Here is a 12,547-nt window from a genome sequence, read left to right as displayed (position 1 = left end):
CATAAGATGTAGACAATTTTATGTAACTAGAAAGTATATTAGGCTCATCAAGTTCCTTTTTTCCTTGTGTTTATGTTTTGATACTCCTGTAGGATTGCACTTATAATCTCACACACCTCGTTGATGTAAGATAAAATGTGAAACACGGGTTAATACAGGTAAATGCAGATTTATGGCATAATTTGAATACCCTGTGATGATCTCTTAAAAGCTCTTGAAAGATTCTAAAACGTATTTGGTTAATAGTTTTTGCACGTACTTCAAATGTATTTTTTTCTGTTTCTCAGGCTCTATAGTTTCATGTTCTCCCCCTCACCCTGAGATAGAGCACCTTTGCCAATCCTACCCTTACATAGCCAAATCCTTTTCTTGAGAAATTGTAAAGTTAAGCTGTAAATAATTTTTCTATCTGAAAGATTATTGTAGGTGGTAAGTAGACAGCAGACATTCTCTAGAAATGATGATCTTGTTTTCACATAAATATGTTCAGTAAGAGAAATATGCTAGAGATATATGAAGAGTTGATATAGTTTATGTTCTATTAACCTTGCTTATTTTTACAGCATGTTGGTTTTATTAATATTTACGTTATCTATTTTTGGTCACTTCAAAAATGAATAAAGCTTATGCTGTAAAATACTTTCCCTAAATGGTATTTTCCTGAAGTTTTAATAAAGCATTACTAGTTTAATCATCACTGAGTGCTCATATTTTGTGCAAAATTATAATTGCAAGCATGCACTATACGATTCATCATGGGTTGTTTGTATACTGCAAACAGTATGGTAGTGAAAAAGCAAAAGTCATAGCTATCTCTAAATCTGGCTCAGAATTATTCATTAAGTTAATTCTCATTATTTTTGTGTACAAAATGCTTATAAAAAAATAGAACCATCAAAGCAGTGGATATTCCAATGAAAAATTGAAGTATAGTGTCAATGGAAGTTGAAGGGAAAATTCAACTTCTCTTTGGAATGTAATAATTGAAAATTAAATTTAAATAATATAGTGTTTGGTTTTTTACCCCCACATCAGATGGGTAATATGCCAAGGTCATAACAAGGTTTGAGGGAGACACGTATCACACAATGGTGTGACCACCCAATCATCACGCTTATGAACTACAAAAGGATCTAGTGTTCTTAATCATATGCTAATAAAGGGAGATTTTGTGTAGATGTCTCTAAACTTCAGTCCTCCTTTGGGAATTTCAGTATTGTTATTAAAAAAATATAAAGTTAACACATGAACCCATACATTTCATAAAACAATTTTTATAATACAGAAGTATAATAAAGAGCAAAAGTCCCTTTTCATCTACCTATTTCCCTCTCTTTCCATGCTTAATCACATCAAAAAGATTAAAGTATAGATCACTAGAGTTGAATGTCTAAGTTCTCCTTTCTGAAGTAGTATCTTAATGTTTTCTGTAATATAATGCTTCTGTAATCTTGTTTTCTGTAACACAGTGCTTCAAGAAATTATCTTACAGATTTCACATGACACAAATGATAGATCTCAGAGCTCTCAGATATAGGGAATACTTTTAAAGATCTTAATCTAGACACAAATCTTAAAATAAGATGTATGCATACATATATGAAGATATAGGTAATGTGTAGATATATCATATATGATATATACGTGTGTGTATATATATATGTGTGTGTAGCAAATATGTGGAAAATCACAGATATTTCATGGAAGAAAGTAGGTATCCATTGTTTATTGGGCTGTAATGAGAGGAGGGTAGTGGAAAGATAAATCTGATATGTCAGAGATACACGTGTGTGTGTGTGTATGTATATGTGTGTATATATGTATGTAGAATATAAACTATAATACTATATGTTTTGGCTCTTTATATTATATGCAATGTTAATAAAATGTTATTTATAATATGTTAAATATATATGTTATTTATAATATGTATGTTATTTATAATATATAAATATATATGTTACTATATATATAAAATCTTCCCATTACCTTCCTCTCATTCTACTCCAATAAACAATGGATACCTAATTTGTTCCATGAAATCTTCTCCTTGTAATGCTGATGTTTCATGCATTTGATGCAATGGAGACACCATGGGGAAAAAAAAAAATATTTGTCTCCAACACTATGAGTTCCTTAAGAATAAAGACCATTTGTTGCTTATCAATTGTTAGCATTAACTTGTAACTGTTTCAAGTTCCACATATTTGAAGTCAGTCTAATTGGTAATTGGGTACTTCTTGAATTTCAAAAAGGGTAGAGCTTAGAATCAGAGAAAAAAAATTATTTTTGAGATTCAGATGGACCTGGGTTTAATACACAGGACACTCTTGTTATTTGCTTTGTAAACTTGGATGAGATAGTTAATTTTTTTAAGTTTATTTTCCTCATCTGTAGAGATAAAAGAAAATTCATATCATATGGCTATTAAGTGTATTAAATGAGTTAATTTAAAACACTTGGTAAAAGGCGTGTAAGAAACCTTAGTTCAGATCTATATTTAAATATCTTGATATGATTCCTGTGCTTTAATATCAATTACCAATTTATAGTAAAATATTTAATACTTAAATTTTATACATATGTGGTCAAGGTGAACTAAGAATTTCATTTGCCATTTAATCTACGCTTCCAGTAATTGACCTCAAGTATCACACACTTTTTATGTAAGAAGGTAAAATTGAAAAGCCATTGAGAAGTAGGCTCAAAAGTGTGAGAATTTGGGACACAAAAAGGAGCCAACTGAAAGAAAGAAAGAAAGAAATGTGCTTCTCAACTTTTGTTTCTGGAAGGAAGATAGGAATACTTGCATCTGCCAAGGACATGGAAGGGAAAACGGTACATAAATACATTATAAAGGGCACTGTAAGAGTTTTCATGCTTCAGAGATAAACAGATAATCATTACCATATACAAGTTAAAAATAGTATGGAAATAGTTTTTCATGGAAGATTAACAAGTGAAGCCAGAAATGTTTGTGGTTGCTCATATGGAAATTGCTTTGTTAGATGAATGTACTGACTGGGCAAGAAGTAGTCAGTAATTTGTGTGAGCTGTTACCCTCAGAGTTCAAAATCCTGTACAGAGTGGCCTTGATTTCAGATGAAGTTCATATATTGGTAGAATTATTTCTCTTTTGGCTTTTGAATCATTTATGAACAGGATTTTTTTTTTAGTAGAAAAAATAACCTTCCCTCTAGCCTTGTTTATTATCAGAGTGTAATGTTCCTATGCGCTTGCTTAAGTGTTCATAACAAGCTTGTAGATCCCAAAAGGAGCTGAAGAATTATTTCTGGTGGTCTTTGAATGTGTAATTGCTGCCAGGTGAGGAAGCAAAATTCCAAATCAGTTTAAGGAACTTTCACAAATAACACTTAACAGAGTTATAAGGCATAAAGCTCAATATATAGTTTGCATAATAGAGTCTTACCTAACCACAGCAGAGTCAAAGAACAGTCAAAGAGAGGTCTTCACAGAGGTATATATTAACCTTTTGCTTGACACTGCACTTCTTTAGATTTATTAAAACCTTCTGGCTGTGCATTTGAAATCATGCCTGTTTAAAACATCCTTGTATGAATTTTCTATTTTGCTGTAAGCATTTCCAGGAGCATCTAACAATAATGATAAAAAAGGTGATCATCAAAAGGCAGAAAATCCTCCACCTTTGCTTAAGTACATTGGAATAAAGTGGTTTTGCGATCTTGGCCAGGGACACTTAGTGTTATTTCTTTACTTTTCAAATAGTGTGTTCAGCTTTTAGGGAAATAAAATTTTAAAAAATTCAGACTCCAAGATGGGTATATTAGTAAGTTATCATACTACAAAATTGTTGTTACTTTTCAGAAAAGTTGAATATAGTATTCATTTAAATATGGACCTTCTCATGATACCTTTGCTTTGTGGTTAGATTTAATTTTGTGCAACTTTTAAGGATCACTTCTAATATTTTGACAAAGGGTAAATTTGTATGTGTTGTGGCTAAAATTCAATCATAACTTACAAAAGCAGGTTGAGAAATGTCAGGATTGCCCATATTCTTCCCATATACATTTCTGTATCATTTACTCCTATGTTCATTTTTACATATCTGTTAAAACTTTAGAAAGTGTTCTGGAAGATATTATTATGTACAGACAGGTTTCATATGAAGAAATCATCCACTCATTGTCTCTTTGTCCACACCTCCCTCACCTCATTAAAACATGTGCTTTCTTGTCTACTTTGCCTTTTTTGAGTAGTATTTTCCCATTATATAGAGTAGAAACTGAAATCATTGAGGGAATTCTGAATGTGCTTTCTTTGCCATGTATGGAAGACGTGTACAGATCGTGTGCTCATCATTTTAGTAAAGGTCTCCCTTTATATCTTTATATCTACAGATACTTTATATCTATGAATAATTACTCTCCCCACCTTTATTTTTTTTTAAAGATTTTTATTTATTTGACAGAGAGAGAGACACAGCAAGAGAGGGAACACAAGCAGGGGGAGTAGGAGAGGGAGAAGCAGGCTTCCCGCTGAGCAGGGAGCCTGATGCGGGGCTCGATCCCAGGACCCTGGGATCATGACCTGAGCCGAAGGCAGACGCTCAATGACTGAGCCACCCAGGCGCCCCTCTCCCCACCTTTAGTATAGTGGTTCTCAACTAGAGGCAAATTTGCCCCCAGGAGACATGTAGCAGTAATATCTGGAGACATTTTCAGTTGCCATGACTGTGAGGGTGTGGTACTATGGACATGTAGTGAGTAGAGGCTATGGATGAGGGTAAAGGTGCAGGAAGTGCAGGACAGCCTCCAGTGAGCCTTACTCAGCCCAGAGGGACAACCATGCTAAGGTTGAAAACTCCTGCTCTCACTTCTCTTTGATCATTTCTCCTCTGAATGATTCTTTTTAAAGTACTACTTTTCTGCATACTTTGCTGCCTAAATCACCTGATGAGGCATCTTGAAGGGGTATGATCTTGAGTATATGTCTAAATTCTGTACCCTGGTTTCAAACTTGGTCAAGTCATACATTCCAACCCTGCTGCCTTGGGGTCTTCTGTGGCCTTTGTAAGTCAGGGTGTCATCTTCACAGTCGTCATACTCTGGCATGTATTTTGGGCCTCCATATCTTCACAGCATCTCCCCCACCCCACTCCTATTCAGTGGTGCCAGAGAATTCTATTCCATGTATCTGAACTTCCAGCTCAGTCCTGGAAGGTATAGTTGACCATTGTAAGAAATCATTCCAATGAGTTTATGCCATTATCTGTATACTACTGATTAACCATTTATTTTCTCCTTTCTGTGATTATATTTGTTTTAAAAAAATCCTTTCTATCAATGAAACCCATTTTGCAATAATAATATGAAGTGGATTCCCTTTTGAAATCAGAAGTCTTACATACTCGAGGAGCGGAATGAAAAGCTTCAGCCTCCTTGACTTCCTGCTAGATTCCTGAGCAGCCTTTGAGGCATTATCAGAGAATATTAAGATGTTAGCCCTTGTATTATTCTTTAACTTTTTGGTATATATTTCACCATAAAAATCTTTAGAGATTATAAATTTTTTTTATGGCAGGACCTACTTGTTAACACATTGCTATGTATCTCATGCTTCCCTATATAGCACTATGTATTTGTGAACAGAGTAATGTGGCCAAGTCATCAAAAGTAGTACCAGAAACAAAGTAAACAGAAGGCAGAATCTTATCCAGGGAAGATTTGTTGATTATAAGGGCTGAATAGATAAATATAGTCATCTTTTTTGCTGAAAATTTACTAAAAATAAACTAAAAAAAAAAAAAAAACTAAGAACAGGATATATATTCCATTCTGAAAATAGGGAACCTACTCATCCTTGAATCCCAAACTTCTAGGAATATCTTCCAGATGTTATTCAGTTTGGACCTAATTTTTAAAAAAGTTACAGAGATTCATTACTTATGTCTCATAAATAGAAGAGTTCCTTGGCAGTATACAAAGGAAGAAAGTTTGTTCAAGGGAGTTTCCCAAATTATTGCACTTTGGCAAAATGAGGCTGGGTCAGTGTTAGGAAGTTCATGCTTGCCCTTTGGAAATCCATTCTCCAATTTAGGAATGGGCAATGTAAGACAGAAGGATGGATTTGTGGTCATGGAGTTTTTTAGTTTTTTGGTGTTTTTTATTATTGGTTTGTTTAATTCTGTTATAAGGATTAAATAAAACAGGCAAGACAGATTCTGCTAGGTGCCCATCTCCTCATTTCAGAAACCCAATTTTATTTGACACAGCAGCAGCATTTCTTAGCCATGCAGCTTGGGATGGTCTCTGTGATGTAACTGGAAGCTTTTCTAGAGTCTTTATTTAATGTGACCCCTTTCTCTCTTGCTTCCTCCTATCTGGAAATACCCAGTATGCACCATTAAAGGAACATAAGTAACACTGATTCCAAAAAAGAATATCATCTCTTTCCAGTAACCAAGATATCATAGCATATCTATTAGTTTTAACATCATAGTGACCTCACTATTATAAGTTTTGCTTGCACACAACTCCTATCAGGAGTTTGATCAGGACAACTGATTTTCTGGAGGATACGATAGGCATGCAATAGGTACAGTCTGAGATGACCTTAGGAGAATGTGGAAAAAAAATTTTAAGTTCAGTAGTTATTAATCTGACTGTGTGCATTCCCATTCTTGTCTCAGGTCCTATGTGAAGTTAGGTCATTACTCTGGAAAGAATGGGTCCTGTGACTTAGAATGGCAATCTGTCAGAAATGGTGGAATGCTGAAAGAGAAATGTCCTTTCTGGTGAGGAGGAATGGGAGAGAAGGGGAGGGAGATGAAATGTAAATGTAGAATAGGAAAAGAGACAAAGCTACATCCTGAAAGAGCTACAGAAATTTATCAACAAACAGTGCCAGAAACCAAAATTACATTCCTTACACATTTTCTTTTCATTCAAAATATGTGCTTCCCTGCACAAATATGTACTGGAACCTACTCTGGTATCCGCATCGTGAGAGAAACTTGGGATGCAATGCTGAGCCTGGGCAGACAAGATAACCTGGTATCTGGTATCAGCCTAGAGCTTCAGGCCAGGAGAGAATCGCATTAACAAATATAAAACTGGAACAGAGACAAGAGCTAAAAAGAAGAGATACCATAAGAGCTATGATGGATGGATTTGACCTAAGCATGCATGTCAAGAAAGACTTTTTTGAGCAAGAGGAAAGAAAATAAGCAACTTTGTCACCCAAGCTGAGATCTGGGTGAATGGAAGAGAGCATTCTAGAGAAAGGATAAGAATACCTATGACTGAAGAGAACTTAAATTCAAAAGGCTTAAAAATAGGTTAATGAGATTAGAGTGTAGAGATAAAGGAGGAACATAATTATAGAGAAGTACAATGTGTGATTGGCAAGATGGATCGAGTCATTTTTTTCCTAAAAAATAATGGATTTGGCAGTACTGATTAAAATTAGATGGATTGCTAAAACTTGGAATCTTTTTGTTTTATGCTTTTGCTCTCATGGCTTAGCTACAATAATTAAAGCAATATATACCAGTGTTTCTTATTTAAAACTGTAAGACTGAAAATAATTTATATATTATACATTTAGTCATGAAGTAAAACTAATTATTTTCTGATGTCTGTGGGTTGCTCATTACTCTTCTCCTTTCTTCTCTTCTATTCATCTTATCCCTAATCATAATAACTTTATTTGTATGACTATCATAGTGTTTTATAAATGCAACATATTTGACATGTTCTTAATTCTATCCATTAGAGAATCCAACTAAGGTGGATGTTATATGGGTCTAATTTGTCCTACCTTATGACTTGTAAATGGTGAAGATTCTTCTTTTTCTTCACTGCCATGTCTTATGTCCTAGCCAGAATCTAGCTTTCTTGCCAACTTATTCCTTCGATTTTGTTATTTGTCATCTGGTTTCTCTTCTGTATATTAGAAGCCCCTTTTCCCTGATTTACCACTTATCTGAAAGTCACAGATTAGCTCTAACCCAGATTAGCAAACTTCTCATTTAAACACAATTTTCATTCCCCTATCCATAGGTTTGATTACTTAAAATTCTCTCTATCACTTTGGGAAAAGAAGAGAATATGGCTTTCTTGGTCACTGGTATTGTTTGGGGGAGGTTGAGATGAATTTTAGCAAACTTGTAAGAATATGTCTCTGTTCTTTTTCCACATAACACCTGAGAGCAGAAAAAATGATTTCCTTTGTAGCTGTCATCACAGGGTTATGGCAACATCAAAAATTGCATATTTATTATTCCTTTAACTGAAATCTTGACCAAAATTAATATGTTTTTTTTCAGTCTAAAAAATGAATCTGTTAACTATAAAACTGCATGAGTCAAATTTAACATTAGTTTTGTGTGTGTGTGTGTGTGTGAGAGAGAGAGAGAGAGAGAGAGACATTCACTCTTTTGGAACATCTACAAATGTAGAGTCAAATTACTTGTTCTGAGTTGGAATTATCAGTATTTATTGTTGAAAATTCTATTTTAATTTGGAAAAGTCAGTACTTTACCTGACATTTTTCAAGACTTAATTATGACCATTTTATGGGGTTTTATTTGTTTTGCTTTGTTTTTGCTAATGTGATAATTATCTTTTTTATTATATTTCATCATTGGTTATTGCCACTGTTTTGAGATCTACCAAGTTTTGTGAATGGGGTCTTTGAAAATATTAAATTTTATAATTGGTTATTGCTATTATATAGAAAAGTGCACATTATTGTGTGTATTGATTTTATACCTAAGCACTTACTGAACTCTGTTCACAGTTCACAGTTCTTTTATATTTTCAAATGATTACTTTTTATGTTTAAAAAGGAGGATACATTGTATCTTATTTTCTGATATTTAACCCTTATATTTATTGTTCTTGTTACATTAGCTAAGAAATCTAGTACACTGAGACATGTTAGGAGTGATATCAGTTATCCTTGTGCTTTATTTAAGGTAATTCTTAAAATAATGAAAGAGATTCCTCCCCACTTTTTCTTTACTTCTTTTAGATGTTGAATAGTACAAATAATGTAATTAAAAGTTCACATTGTAGGGGCACCTGGGTGGCTCAGTCAGTTGAGTGTCCAACTCTTGATTTCGGCTCAGGTCATGATTCAGGGTCATGGGATCGAGCCCCGGATAGGGCTCCAAGCTCGATGGGAATCTTCTTGAGATTCTCTCCCTTTCCCTCTTCTCTCTGCCCCTCCTCCTGCTTGTTCACACACAAGCACACACTCTCTCTAAAATAAATAAATCTTAAAAAAAGTTCCTATTGTGTTTTTTCCTTAATTTCATAATGTGTTAAATTACAGCTTTTTGTATGTTGAAACTAAACTAGAAATCTTAGTATAAACTTTTCTTTTTCATAATGTATTGTGGTGAGAGAATTGTATGCATATTATCACAACTTTGGGTTAACACAATGTGTTCACATTGTTATTACTATATAAATGTCACTTATTTCTAATAGCTTGTTTCCTTTATAGAGGATCCTTTTTCCTTCTGACGTTTCCTGGCAACTTAAGACATTGTCATTTCACTAGATTAAGTGCTCACATGATCTCCTGTAGGCTGTGGGTAAACATCTTTATTGCCAGTTCTTTAATGTAGGTGGGGAGTGAAGGATCTGCCACCCTGTTGACTCCTTAGAATATGGTGCAAGAATACTTACCTTTAACACTGGGCCAGGATCTTTTTCTCCTCCTTGAATTTGTTCACTCTCAGCTGGAATCAACCCAGAATTGTCTTCTGCAGAGGCCTACCTTGTACATGTTTTGGTCTGTGGTTTTTGTTTCCAGTCTAATCCCATCTCTTTCTCTTTCTCAGAAATTCTCCCAAATTTCTAGTCAGATCATAGCATTACCCATTATTTCCCAGTATTTCATGTGTATATTTGTGTGTGCATATGTGAGCTTCCAAGTGCATTTAATACCACCATCACCACCAGAACACATTTCTTAGGGATTTAAAACGAGGAAGACGTGTCCTCAGGCTACCACCTTGATCAAGCTTCTCAATGATTTATTATAAGAAACCTTCACAAAAATAGTTTTGTTCTTCTGATATATTCTTAAATTGTAATCCATTAGATAGTCTACTTCATAAAATTAAAAAGTAATTGATTTCTTCCTAAAGAAGAAGAAGTGTTAGAATTTATAACACTTTCTTTGAGGGGGGGTCCCCAAAGAGTCCACCATTATAATTCTTATTAGTTATAATAAGTAAGTGTAATTATAAGTAATTACTTGCAATGAATAATAAATGACTCTCATTACTTATAATCCCATCATTGAAAGGTCATCCTGTCTTGGCTGTTATCTTTCTTATATTATCTTCAAATTTGTGGTGATTACTCTCTAGTTGATTCATTTAGTTTATTCTTAATAAACTTAGAAATGATTCTATTGGGTTGCGTGAAAGAAATGAGCTATTTTTAGATGTAGATGGCTCCAGAGTAATAGAGGAAGATATGCTTGTCTGTTTTACAACTGGAAGCAAGAAATGGAATAGTTACTATATGTAATGTAACAAAAACAGTTTTATGTTTATTCAGAGTTCTAAAAGATCAAATTTTAGTTATGGTTTCAAAAAAAGGAATAACTTTTTTGTTACTTTCTCTATCTACCCCTCAGTGAAGTAAGAGATTATATTTTACATGCCATGTGATGTATTCAGTTTTTGAGTGACACTTGAGGAGATGAACAGTTTAATATCAAGATGAGTGTTAAGTCAAATTCAGTTTAAATTTTTTATTTTGCTTATATTAATATATTTTGTCAATTTTTGGGTACTGGAGAAAACCTTTATGTATTTGTCCCTCATTGTCAAGCTATTTTATAAAATGATGAGAATTATATGTAAAGCAGTTAAAACCCCACAAATTCAGTATCCCTTTTAAATCCCGAATCCATGGATTTCTGTATAGTTTAATATGGCACAGTGACTTCTTCCCCTACCTCTCAAGTACCATACATCTTGGTATACAGTGCATATTTTAGAGTTCATTATCACCATTACATGATATTTACTGGGTGGCCTAGTGAGCTGGGTGAGCTTCTGCTATGAGCTATAAAAATATTATTTTTGAAAAATATCTTTGGCTTCTTGTGATTGTTAGGCAAGTGGATATTGCTGGACAGAGCTCTGAGTTACTGGGGCTTTTGAATTGTGTTTTTTGACAAACAAGATACGTCTTCACGAATTTAACATAGTTTGCCTTTGGACTTACCTAAAATTTGAGTCCCTTGTGGCTTATCTATATTCACTGTCCCTTTTCTATAACTTAATTTGATCTTTTGCTGTTTTATACTCTCTGGGAATTAGCAATGTATCAGACTGCAGACATGACAACTATTTCTTTTGTCTTGAAGGGGAGAAGAATAAGGATCAAGAATCCTACTGTCATTTCTTAAGGTGTTTAAATGTCAAGCATATTAAAATATAGCGTGTATCAATTATATTTACATTCTTCTTATAACTTCTTTTTTTTTTTTGGATTCATAAGCCTGTTGTAAGTAAACTAATGTTATGAGATATGGCACTCTGTTGTAGTCTCTTAAAATCTTATGGCTAAAATGCTCCTGGTTGAAAACAAGGAATGTTTTAGTGTTCAGTTAAATCTATTTTGTTTCCCTCTTAAAACATTCACTTTTTTCCTTCAATTCACCACATAATTAGTTGAAGGCAGAAAGTTAACATGCATAGAGAGATGTACAAGAAATGGTTGCCTCAGAATGAAAATGATATTATAAATTAGGCTGTTACTATAGTATTTATTATCAAGAATATGAAAAACAAGCCCAAAGGCTTCTTCCATAATAATTAGACAAAATTCCCCTACCCTTTTTTCCCTAAACTTCACAAGACTTATTTTAAAAAATGAGTGATGTGTAGAAGAATGTCATTGTAAGCTACAATTTTCATAGAGAAGCTGTGTGAGTGTATGTTTTTGTTTTTGTTCTGCAATGCTGAGAGCTTACTTCCAAGTAAAGTGCTCAAATCTAAAACAAAACAAATCTGAACAGGCTAGATTTCCTCATGAGAGCTTTTCTTTCATTTTTTAAGTCAGGAAATATTTCAGCCTATGAGAAGACTGTATTTTTATAGGAATATGTATATAATTAGAACTTTCTATCATTGAATTTGACATTTACTTTTAAATGCCTTTTAATATATTCCTATAAAGATTATCAATCATTTTTGCTTTCATGATTTAGTGCTCACTATTCAGTAGTGTCTCTCACCCCTTTCGTTGGACATGTGTATAATCCAGACAGACATTTTCTTTCTTGTAATTATTATTCCTCTTTGCCAGTATTTTAATTATTTATAGCCGCAAGCATTTATTTGTCTTTTTAAAGCCTTCCAATCCCAATCAGAATGAATAAACAATTAAAAGGAAGAAAGGTTTTGTAGCTCTTCTTTTCCTTTTGATTGTGTGTGTTCTATATAACACTTAAATTATTCTTTATGAAATTAGTATATCCAGGAAACTGGAGAATTATGCTTTAGGCTGAGTGAATGGAAAACATGTTAGTG

At 33.6% G+C, this 12,547-nt stretch overlaps 1 protein-coding gene and 1 non-coding gene across 2 annotated transcripts in view; one reads left to right on the top strand and one right to left on the bottom strand.

Annotated features, from left to right (window-relative positions):
- The window catches only part of CRPPA (CDP-L-ribitol pyrophosphorylase A), a 310,974-nt gene that overhangs the window by 281,593 nt on the left and 16,834 nt on the right, over positions 1 to 12,547 (top strand). The gene's annotated exons all lie outside the window — the stretch shown is intronic.
- Positions 1,030 to 1,133, bottom strand: LOC123326444. The gene has a single exon (XR_006541103.1). It is a non-coding gene; the product is annotated as a small nucleolar RNA U13 (small nucleolar RNA).

The sequence above is a fragment of the Neomonachus schauinslandi genome, chromosome 12 (genome assembly GCF_002201575.2).
Source record: "Neomonachus schauinslandi chromosome 12, ASM220157v2, whole genome shotgun sequence".
Taxonomy (NCBI): domain Eukaryota; kingdom Metazoa; phylum Chordata; class Mammalia; order Carnivora; family Phocidae; genus Neomonachus; species Neomonachus schauinslandi.
Note: the sequence above shows the minus strand (reverse complement) of the source record. Positions and strands in the feature narration are given on the sequence as shown.